General features: G+C 46.5%; 1 protein-coding gene across 2 annotated transcripts in view; it reads left to right on the forward strand.

Annotated features, from left to right (window-relative positions):
- Positions 1–562: 562 nt before the first annotated feature.
- DTNA (dystrobrevin alpha) overlaps positions 563–12220 on the forward strand; it is a 393012-nt gene continuing 381354 nt past the window's right edge. Inside the window, exon 1 of one of the 2 annotated variants that reach the window (XM_073631546.1) lies at positions 563–1014. The gene's annotated coding sequence lies outside the window, so the exon portion shown is untranslated. Of the gene's footprint in view, positions 1015–1552; positions 1645–12220 lie in introns of those variants that run through there. The other variant, XM_073631548.1, reaches the window with a different exon arrangement.

The following is a 12220-nucleotide window of genomic DNA, read 5'->3' on the forward strand; positions in this document are numbered from 1 at the left end:
TTTTTTTAATATTGTATATAATTTGTTATATTACTTTTGTATAGAGGGAGATCCCTTCTGTGAAGGGTGCGCAGGGCAGTTTAGCATTAAGGCTCCGTTCACACCTGAGCTTGGCGTTTTCAGGCAGAAAATTACGCGATTTTTACCATGATTTTGTACAGGTCAGAAGGTCGCCAATGTAAAAGAATGAAAAACGTCTGTAATCTGCCAAAAAAAAGCTTCTGTACTTTTTTGAATGATGGACATTTTGCTTTAAGTGACAGAACGCTCAGATGTGAACAGTGGCCATTGAAATGAATAGGATTTGTCTTGTTGGGCGTTTTTGGAGCTGAGGCTTAGAGCAGAAAAGCGCCCAAAAACGCCTAGATGTGAACAGAGCCTAACGTGGGAAATGGTCGTTCTCTGTCTCTCTATTGCACAATATAGTAAAAAGGATCAGAATATGTCATCAGCCATCTGACCTGTCATTTATATGCATAGGAAAGTGTCAGTTCGGTGTGTATTCCTCCATGGAGAGGGTGTCCAGTGTTGTACAGCGCTACATTCTATGTAGGTGATCAGAGATTCCCATACACAGCCGGCACGACGTTCTTATCGTTCTGTTCTGGCCGGGAAATCCTCCGGAGTGCCGATCCTTCGGACACACGTCAGAGACATGACGCCGCTGGTGGTCGGGGACGGATAATTACGTGGGATCGGCGATGAATCGTGGCGCTCTCCATTGGACTGTCATCAGCTTGGTGCGCAGAGTACGTACGCCGTGTTGGTGAATAGCAAGGTGAGCCTACACATAGCGTGACGTATTCCGGCAGCAGCAGCAGCAGCAGCCGCCAGGCTGGGAGACGCAGAGACCGCAGCGGGGAGGGCGATGCAATAAGCAAAGTAAACAGAGAGCGGAGGCAGCGCTGCCGAGTCCCGAGCCCTCTGCACTAGGATTGGGAACACTGAAGCCTGCCTGTCCCCTACACCTGCAAAGTATGACCCGGGACCGATCTCCGAGACACCCCCTGAGCGGTAAGTCCTACTCACAGGTGCACACCATTGAAGATGGAGCCATTCATAGCCATTCCCACATCCATGCAGAATGCTGAGTGTAGGGATGGCTGCTGAGCCATTGTAGGCATTGCTCTCCTGCTGTCATGTCTGCTGCACACTTTGTATTATCTGCCTTCACCTGTGTGCAGGGAGGTCAGTGATCAGAGGTAGGTCGGTGATCAGAGGTAGGTCGGTGATCAGAGGGGAGTATATGAGGACATGGATCCCTCCCTGTACAATGATGGGGGGGGAAAGCCTAGTGTTACACTCCTGCATGACATCCTTTATGATCACACCGTATATAGACATTACACGGCAGCCCATCCTTGTATAGAGAGCTGCAGGGTGACTCATGCCTGTATGTTCTAATGTGTCAGACAGGGGCTCCCCTCTATGTGCTGTCCATCACCCCCCCCCCCCCCTTCTATCCTCACACACATTCATAGGCTTCCCTGTGCTGGACCACCATTCTATTCATTGCATGAAGCCCCCAGCCTTGGTGAATCCATTCTACTTCCAGCTATAGAGTGGACTGATGGAGGTGACGTCACTACAAGAATGAACAGAAGTGTGTGCTCTCCGCGTTTGTACACACCAGCCAGCCTGCAGGTAGTGGTGGTTTCTATAAATAACAGCGCCGAATACTAGCGGGGGAATTGGAGAATGTGTCTGCTCTAGCACTGTGACATCATTGTTAGAAAACTGCTTGCATAACACCTCCCCCTCTCCTATGTCTCAGTCCTGGATGGGAAGAAAACACTTGCTAAGCATATTATTATTTTTGGAGATGATCTTTAGATTATAATGTGTCTGTCGCTATTGGTCTAGAAGGGGGTCATTTTAATAGTCTGGAGGGGAGGTAATCATAATGGTCTGAAAAGGTGGGGGGGGGGTAATCTTAATGACCTGGAAGAGGGGGGGGTAGTTGCAATAATATGATGGGGGGGGGGGGGTGTCATATTGTCATATTGGTCTAGAAGTGGGTACATTTAATGGTCTGGCAGGTGAATTAATCATAGTAGTCTGGAAGGGGGGGTAATTCTAATGGTCTAGAAGGGGCTAATTTTAAATGAACTGTGAGGGGGTGGGATGTACTCTTAATGGTCTAGAAGAGGGGTAGTTGTAAGAGTCTGAAGGGGGGGGGGGTAATCATAATGGTCTGGAAGGAAATTATTCGTAATAGTCTGGAAGGGGGTAATTATAATGGTCTAGAAGGGGTTAATTTTAATGGTCTGGAAGAGAGCGTGATTTGTAAGAGTCTAAAAGAGAGGGGGGGGGGGTGTAATTATTATGGTTTAGAAGGGGCTAGTTTTAATGGTCTCAAAGGGAATTGATCATAATACTCTGTAAGGGGGGTAATGATGATGGTCAAGAAGGGGCTAATTTGAATGGTCTGGAAGAGGGGGTAGTTGTAAGAGTAATGTTAATCATAATGGACTAGAAAGGGTTAACTTTAATGGTTTGGAAGGGATTTATTCATAATAGTCTGTAAAGGAGGTAATTATAATGGTCTGCAAGGGGGAGGTGATAATTGTAATGGTCTATAAGGAAATTAATCAAGATAGTCCAGAAGGTAAGTGATCATAATGGTCTGCAAGGAGAGGGTGGCAAGCCTAATGGTCTGCAAGAGGTGGGGGGGGGGGTTACTCAGAATGACCTGGATGGGGGGTAATTATAAGGGTCTGGGGTTGGTAATGAGTAAGGCTTTATTGAGTTTTATGTTTCTCCTAATACAGTATATACAAAAGATGATTTGTTTTGTTAATGAAAAGCCAAACGTTTACAGCAGCAAAAATCCAGTAAGAGTATGGATTGTTTATATGTGAAGAATTTCGTTATGTAAGGAACAGTGAATGCCTAAGCAGCATATTTATATTTGTTAGCCGGGAGCTCGGGGGTTAAATATAACGTCACTACACATGGATCTTTCCGGTCAGCTTCACTCCAACAACATGCACAATTCTAACCAGGTCTGACTGTTTCAGATGAGGGGGTTCCCCAACTACTGGCTTCAGGGGAGCGGTAATAAACTGCTGCCTTGATGGATACGAATAACAAAAGAAACAATCAATATTGACTTAAGTTCCTTCCTATGCCACATGCTAGCTCTGTGATCTATATTTTCCAATCTCTTTGGCTCATATAAGAAAATGGGTATTCTGTATGCAACCAGTGTATTAAACATACACTGGTTGCATACAGAATAACCATTTTCTTTCTAGATTATTAAATGGTTTTTACCAGTAAGCATGGCTGGAACCATGGATTCCTAGTTTACAAAATGCTAATTCAGATTTCCAGTATTCCGATTTGCACTTGGCAAAATGATACAACCATGTTAAACAGCAATTGTTCTTCAGCATCCACAGAGCTAGTAAGAGCTTATTTTTTATTTATAAAGCACCATATCAAGTAACCCATACTGAGGCTTTAATGTTCAACTTAATCTTGCACAACTATCTCCTTCCCCGGAGCCACCCTTCCTTTTTTTGGTGTCGTTGGTCTGGTTGCATGGCGTCACGGACCTTCTTTTACCAATAGGCAGGTCCTGATTCCTGCAGAAAAAGGTGCCACATTAGTCCTCATTCTGATAGGCAAATGAGGGCGACTAGATGCAGCTTTCAGGTGTGGCCATACTCCACATCTGAACACAGCAGCACTCTGTGGTATAGCCACATACAAACTTTCAAGTGATATTAAAGGCTTTTTTTTTTTTAAATAAAAAACATGTACTCACCTGCTCTGTGCAGTGGTTTTGCACAGAGCAGCCCTGATCCTCCTCTTCTTAGGTCCCTCGTCGGCTCTCCTGCCGAGTACCCCCACAGCAAACAGCTTGCTATGGGGACACCCAAGCAGATTAGCTCCCGAGCCGCTTCTTTGTTTGTTCATTCAGTCATTCATTCTCTCCTCATTGGCTCACTGCCAATGGCTACCACTTCTGTCTCAGCCAATGAGAAGGTAGAGCCAAGGCTCTTGTGCACATTGGTGGATCAGGATGGGGCTCAGGTAAATTTTAGGGGGGCTGGGGGTGCTGCTGAACACTTTTTTGTTTTACCTTCATGCATACAATGCATAAAGGCAAAAAACCTTGAGCCTTTACAACTACTTACACGATTAGCTGTGTCCAGGTTGTTTGAGGCCACATGCGTAGGCCTGGGCACAAACTGTCCGAGGTCCGAGGCCCGGGCCAGTCAGAGCACCTCCCATGTAACTGCTTGGAGAACACTTTATTTCTTGCATAGTTTTTCTTTTGTACTTGGAGTGTGTTAAATATAAATGTAAAATATACTTAAAGCACGTGTGTGTGTGTGTGTATATGTGTGTGTGTGTATATATATATATATATATATATATATATATATATATATATATATATATATATATATATATATATATATATATATATATATATATATATATATATATATATATATATATATATACATATATATATATATATTATACACACACACACACACATGTGCTTTAAGTATATTTTAAACCAAGGATATGCCATTAGTGGACCCTCCAGCTGTTGCAAAACTACAAGTCCCATCATGCCTCTGCCTCTGGGTGTCATGCTTGTGCTGTCCGAGTCTTGCTATGCCTCATGGAACTTGTAGTTCTGGAACAGCTGGAGGTCCGCTAATTGCATATCCCTGTTTTAAACCCTTCTTGCTTTGCTAAAGCACGATGTATCCTAAGAAATGACTGTTTTTTTTTTTTTTTTTGTTTTTGTTTTGTTTTTCTCTTTCAGAAAATACTGTTGTCATAATTTTTCCCATCATTTTTTTTGCAACTCAGTGCTGCTCAGTTAGAGCCCTTGCACACTGGGGCGGTTTGCAGGCGCTATTGCGCTAATAATAGCGCCTGCAAACCGCCCCGAAAGTGCCGCTGCATGTATTCCTGTGTGAAAGCCCCGAGGGCTTGCACACTGGAGCGATGCGCTGGCAGGACGGTAATAAAAGTCCTGCTAGCAGCATCTTCGGAGCGGTGAAGGAGCGGTGTGTATACCGCTCCTTTACCGCTCCTGCCCATTGAAATCAATGGGACGGCGCGGCTATACCGCCGGCAATGCGCCTCTGCAGAGGCGCTTTGCGGTGGTTTTTAACCCTTTCTCGGCCGCTAGCGGGGGGTAAAACCGCCCCGCTAGCGGCCGCATACCGACGGTAAAACGCCGCTATTAATAGCGGCGTTTTACCGCCGACGCCGCCCCCGCCCCAGTGTGCAAGGGCTCTTATTCTAGCCTCTTTCAAACACTTTCTGGCTATATGCACTGTCTTCTGCATTTGCTGTACATCATTGCTTTAGATCAGTTCCTAATTGAAAAAATGGCAGACCATGCCATGGCAATAGGTGTCAGAACAGCTGCCTGTAGTCTTCACCAGGGGTCTGTAATCATCCAGCACCATGAGCAAGTCATGAGGGGTGTTGCTGGCCTTTGTGGGCATCTACTCCCAATACTTTTAGGTCCAGAATGTGGTATCCAGAGACCAAGGTTTTCCTCCCTCTTGGCAAACTCCAGACCCTCCGCTTTGACATTCAGACCCTGGAGTCCAGGAACTGACCTACTCTCCACTTTTGCGGAGGCAGTTCTATTTTCCCAATTTCATGGCAGACTACTGTAACTCGCCATTCCAGCTGGGTAGAACAGGAGGAGTTAATACCTAGACTGTCACATGTGCCTAACCCATGAGTCTGGTGCTGAAGTCTCAAAAATCCTTCCTATGGAGCGTTCTCATGATGGACGCCACCCTGTCAGGCTGGGGAGTAATCCTGCATACTTTCTTGGTAGAAGGAACTTGGTTACCAATGGAAGCTCCTCTCCCAATCAGTATTCTGGAGCTTCAAGCAATTTGGTTGTCACTGAATCTCTTGTCTGCAAGATCATCTGATCCATATTCAGCCAGACAATGCCACTGCTGTTGACCATCATGGAGAAATCAGAAGTCTCGCAGCTAAAAAAGAAGCCAATTTAAATTCTGGCTTGGGTGGAGCTTCACATTCTAGCCATGTCTGCCATAGGCATTCCAGGTGTGGACTATTAGCAGACGGATTTCCTCATTCATCTCCTGAGCTCTGGAGTGTTGTCTCTTCACCCCAAGGTGTTCCAATACCTTATTCACAGATGGGGGACGCTGGACTTGGACCTCCTGGTTTACAAGTTCAACAACAAACCAAGTTTTCTCCATGCCAAGTGATCTATCACTTGCAGTAAAAGCTTTGATAATGTGGCAGACAGTGTTAATTTCTTCAACAAAAACGTTTTAGTCAAAGATTTCTTCAGCGGCATTTTTACAGTGACCGAAACGAAAAGTACAGCACAGTTTTGTCCACTGACGAAAACTATGACCAAAATCAGATCCGTTTTTGTTACCGAATGAAAAACGGGATGAAAATGTGAGGCAGGGACGTTTACCCTCGTGAACTAACTTCCGTTTTTTCACGGAGCTCCGCCGGCTTTCGCAGGCCGCTCCCAGCTAGCAAGCGCACCATGATGAGATGACTGCCAAAGACATGAGTGTGTGAGCAGCACTGTGCATTACAGACCAGCCAGGTCTCCCGACTCCTGACGAGACGACCGCACCGCCAGGCACCGAGAGCAGACTGTGAGTGTACAGTAATAACAGTTGTGGTACCTTACAAATTTACAGCAGGCCTGAGGCCTCTCCTCCCCTCCCCTCCGACCACCGTCTGTCCAGAGAACACTCTGCAACTGCATTACAGGTCTCCTTTGACCACTGGCATCCAGGGCACTGTGGATTACAGGCCATCCCTCAGATGACCACCATCCAGCACTGTGCAGCATTACAGGCTGCCTCTGACCACTGGCAGTGGCATCCAGGGCACTGTGCATTACAGGCCATCCCTTAGATGACCACCATTCAGCACTGTGCAGCATTACAGGCCTCTTCAGACCGTCCAGAGCAGCTAAATCTGTATCTGTGAGTTTATTTAAACCTTAATACCATAAATAATAACACAATATTAGATTTTTTTTACTCCAGGAGTATATAATGAGTTTGGAGATTCTAGAGAAATGCTTAAATAATGCATTACAATTAAAAAAAAATAATAATAATTACTAAACACATTAGATTTTATTTGACTAAAATGTACTGGGGATTTTAGTCGACTAAAATACAAAGACTAAAACTAGATTGAGATTTGCTGCCAAAATTAACACTGGTGGCAGGATCAGTTCAACCTAGCCCATAGCTCCCAACTGTCCCTGATTTCGAGCAATGTCCCTCTGTCCCTCATTCCTCCTCCTTTTGTAGCTCATTTTTATTTATTTATTTATTTTTTTGTACAATTCTCCTTTTAAGGGGGCATGGCAGGGGGTGTGTCCTTTGCCTGCATACTTTTGCTGATAGGTGTCCCTCCATTCCTATCTCAAAAACGTTGGGAGGTATGCTAACCTACTGAATAAATGTTCCAGCACTACTCGGTAAAACTTACAGCCCTCAAAAAATGAGCACATGGTACAATAAATCACAATTGTAAAAGAAATGGGTAAATAAGTGAAGTCCAACATAACTGAATAAGTCCTTTTTAAATATACAGTATATTCGCTAGTCATCACAACTTCTTCACCGTGATCTTGTGAATTAACCAAAGGGTTATCTAAAGTTCTTTGATAAATGGATCCACTCCACAATCACCTCCTAGGTTTTAGTTGAAAAAAATGACCAGTTACACTTACTGGTAACGGTGTTTCTGGGAAGTCTTCCAGGACGGCACCCTGAGAGATGACTGGTCCACCTGACAGGAAACACAATCAATCAAAGAGGTTAAAAGCCCCCGCCCCTCCCTGTGCTCCTCAGTTGTGACAAAGTATTGACCCACACCAGTGCATGAGAGTGAAGAAAACCAACAGCACCACACCGTATACGTTAAATTATACCTAAAGGGAATGGGTGGGAAGTAGGCCTGCCATCCTGGAAGACTTCCCAGAAACACTGTTACCGGTAAGTGTAACTGCTCATTTTCTCAAGTCGTCTTCCAGGACGGCACCCTGAGAGAGGAGCAAGTAGCTCAGGCCTACCTTAGGGCGGGACAACCGCTTGCAGGACCTTCCTGCCAAACGCCAGATCCTGAGGGGACAGTAACTCCAAACTGTAATGCCTCAGGAAGGTGTTCTGGCTTGTCCATGTAGCAGCTCTACATATCTGCTCCACCGAAGCTCTGGCCCTTTCCGCCCATGAGGTTGCCAGAGATCGTGTGGAATGTGCTTCCTAGGACCCTAGGAGTTGCCTTACTGGACTGCTCATAGGCTAAAGAAATAGTATGCTTAATCCATCTAGCTATGGATGCTTTAGAAGCTTGTTGGCCCTTCTTTTGGCCGGAAAAATTAACTAAAAGATGGCTGGACCTACGAAACTCCTTAACTTTTTCTAAGTAAGATAACCAACAACGTCTGACGTCCAGACAGTGAAAAGAAAATTCCCTCTCGTTTTTGGGATTGTTACAAAAGGAAGGCAGCACTACTTCCTGAGTTCTGTGGAACTTGGATGCTACCTTAGGGAGGTACAGGGGTTCCTGTCTAAGTATAACCCTGTCCTCACACAAAAAAAAAAAAATGGCTCCTTAATCGAAAAGGCCTGAATCTTGCCTACTCTCCTGTCAGATGTGATTGCTAGAAGAAAAGACAACTTAAAGGTGAGGATCCTAAGGGGGATCTGATCTATTGGTTCAAACGGGGCCCTTGTTAATCCTAACACCAAGGTAAGGTCCTATGGTGGAAACCTAGACACCTGGACAGGGGACAACCTCTCTCTGACCAAAAGGAACCTTTTGATCAGGGGGTCTAATGCCAAGCGTCTCTCCAGAAAACAGGACAAGGCTGCTACCTGGGCTTCAAGAGTCTTGGTTGCCAATCCCTGATCTGCTCCATCCTGGAGAAATTCCAGAATGGCAGGGATCTCTTGTTGTAAAGTCCCTCTCACCTGACACCAGCGAGAAAAAATCCCACAGGTCTTAGCATAAAACACCTTGTGACCGGTTTTCTACTAAGGAGGAGAGTATCCACTATCCGAGTATCCGACAGGCCCTTCTCCCACAGGTTCTGCCTTTCAAGAACCAGGCCGTCAGCCTGAAGAAGCTGGGGTCTGGATGGCAGACTGGACCCTGCAGGAGAAGGTTGCGCCGAACAGGAAGGTGTAGAGGCGGGGCTATGGACCAACCCTGTAGGGTTGGAAACCAAGCTCTCTTGGGCCACTGTGGAGCTATTAGAATCAAGTTGCCTTCCGAGAGAAACAACTTTTGAAGAACTCTCAGAATTGGCCCCAAGGGGGGAAAGGCATAGGCCAACCGGAAGTCCCAAACCTGGGCCAATGCATCTATCCCCTCCGAGCCCCCTTCTCAGGCAAGGGAAAAGAATCTCTTTACCCTTCTGTTTTTTCTGCTGTCGAAGAGGTCTATGTCTGGATTGCCGAACTGCTGACATACCAGGGAGAAAACCCCTGGATTCAGCTCCCATTCTCCCTGTAGAATCGGCTGACGACTGAGATAGTCTGCCTCTATATTCAAAGTTCCCTTTATGTGGACTGCGGAAATGGAGCATATCCGATGCTCCGCCCAACCCAGGATCTCTGATGACAGGGCCAGGAGATTTGTAGATCTGGTGCCCCCTGATGATTTAAGAATGCCACTGCTGTGGCATTGTCTGATAGGACCTGAAGTTCCTGGTCCTTGATCCTCCCTTCGAAAGCTTTTAATGCTTCCCCGATGGCCAAAAGCTCTCGAAAGTTGGAGGAGGTCTTTCTCTGCCTCGGGTCCCAGGACCCCTGGGCTCTTAGATCCTCCAAGTGGGCCTCCCACCCCCAGGAACTTGTGTCTGTAGCTATCCTGAGAGGCTGAAGCTGATTCCAAAGGAGACCCCCCTGAAGCCTCTGAGGGAGAAGCCACCAGCGAAGAGAGTGGTTTAGTTCGACCGGAATGGCAACTTTTATGTCCAGAGAGCTTCTTTTTCTGTCCCAAGAGGATAGAAGGAAGTGCTGGAGGGTCCTGGAATGTAGCTGTGCCCAAGGAACTGCTGGGATAGATGCAGTCATCAGGCCCAGCACCCTCATAATACCTCTGTAAGAGATCATCTTCGCCTCTAACAGAGACGTGGCTGCTGAAATGAGGCCCTCTACCTTGCTCTGGCATAGAACTAATTTCTGTTCCGAGGAATCCACCAGGAATCCTAGATACATTTTGGTTTGGGCAGGAATCGGCGAGGATTTTTCCTTGCTGATGATCCATTTCATGGATTCTAAGGTCTCCAATACCCTGGATAGAACCACAAGTAGCTCATCCCGATTTTGATTGTAAATTAGAATGTCGTCTAAATAGGGAATCAGCGCTACCTCCTGGAGGTGCAGAAAAGCCACCACTTCTGCCAGAACCTTCGTGAAGACCCTTGGACTGGATGCTAGTCCAAAGGGGAGGGCCGCAAACTGCCAGTGCTGAACTCCCACAGGAGAGGCAATTGCGAATCTCAAGAAGATTTGATGACCCTGAATTATAGGGACGTAAGGGTAGGCTTCCTTTAAATCTAAGGTTACCATAAACACGTCCTTGAGGAGGTGTCTTCGGAGAGAACACCCTCCATGCGGAAAGACATTGAGGTTCCTTAGATTTATGATGAGACGATACCTTCCTGAGGGCTTGGGTACCACAAATATGTGGGAGTAAAACCCTTGACCCTGCTGGCCCTCTGGGACCGGCACTATGACCTCTTGACTGGCCAGTTCTTCTATGTTCTGTAGGACTCCTTCTGCCAGTCACGAGAAACTTGGGGGGAGGAGGGGAGAGAAACTGTAATCTGTAACCCTCTCTTATGATTTGTAGAATATGGGAGCTCTGTGTGACCCTTTCTCACTGAGGGACAAAGTGGGAAAGTCTTCCCCCCTACTGGAAAGTCATTTGGGGGTCTTGTCTCCCGACTTCTGGCTGGAAAAGAGAATGCCTTATTTTTGCTTGTCTTTCCCAGCTCCCTAACGTCTATTAGGGAAGACCTTTTTCTCTGAGAAGCGATTCTTTGCCTGAGGGCCTCGAAAAAACCTCTTCTATCCTTCCTTGGTTTAGTAGGGAATTTCTTCCCCTTTTCAATAGACCTAGCGAGGGCTTGCTCTAGGCCAGTACCAAAAAGGAGGGAACCCTCAAAAGGGAGGCCACATAGACGGGTTTTGGATGAGCTATCCTTGTCCCAGGTTTTAACTCAGAGGGCTCGCCTGGCTGAGTTCAGTAAGGCACCAGATTTTGCGGTTGTACGCACTGTCTCAACCGCGGCATCCGCTAAGTAGGTGACAGCACTCCCTATGACCTCCAATGAATCTAAGACCTCCTTAGATTTGAAGGTTCGGGATACGTGGTCCATCAGCTTACAGACCCACATGTCCGCAAAGCTGAGGCCAACGCGGGGCTCGTAGCCACAGCGTTAGCCTCCCAGGCCCTGCGTAAAATGGTTTCAGCCCTCTTGATCCATTTGATCCTTGATCTTACCGGTATCTTCAAAGGAAAGATCGGACTGCTTAGAAACCTGTGCTAAGGAGGCGTCTAGCCTAGGGGTTTTGAAAAACTTCTCCTCGTTCTCTTCAGAAAAGGGGCATCTACGCTTCCACGTTTTGTATTTCAGGAGCCTCCTCTCTGGCTCCTTCCATTCCCTCAAGATAACATCCTTAAGGGCAGAGTGTACAGGAAGAACCCTGGCCTGAGGCTTAATTAAGCCTCTATACATTTTATCTTGGGCAGAAACCTGCGCGGTGGGCTCCTGAATCTCTTTGGAAGCACAAATGGCCCTCAGAAGGCCCTCTATCTCGTCAGCTGAGAATATATGCCTACTAGACCTGGAGTCCTCCCCCTCGTCCTCCTCCTGGCTGTCCATTACCCCCTCATCCGAGAATCCCTGCTGAAGGGATTCAGACTCAACCTCCTCCTTTGAATCCTGAGAAAGGGGATACTTTTGGTTATCTGTCCGCTGTCTAGACCCCCTAGATGAAGCAGAGCCCTCTTGGGAAGAGGCGTCCTTACTGACATAGGCCTCTGAGTCCCTAGACTTGAGGGACGATTGAAAAGCTTTAAGAGTGGACAGCATCTCAGTTTGCACAGTTAGAAATTCTTTCATAATCTGAGATGTTTCCTTCCCTGTCCAGCTTCTGTATGTACTTAAAACAGGTTTAGGGTGGTCTGGAGGTAA

The sequence above is a fragment of the Aquarana catesbeiana genome, linkage group LG05 (assembly GCF_042186555.1).
Source record: "Aquarana catesbeiana isolate 2022-GZ linkage group LG05, ASM4218655v1, whole genome shotgun sequence".
Classification (NCBI taxonomy): Eukaryota; Metazoa; Chordata; class Amphibia; order Anura; family Ranidae; genus Aquarana; species Aquarana catesbeiana.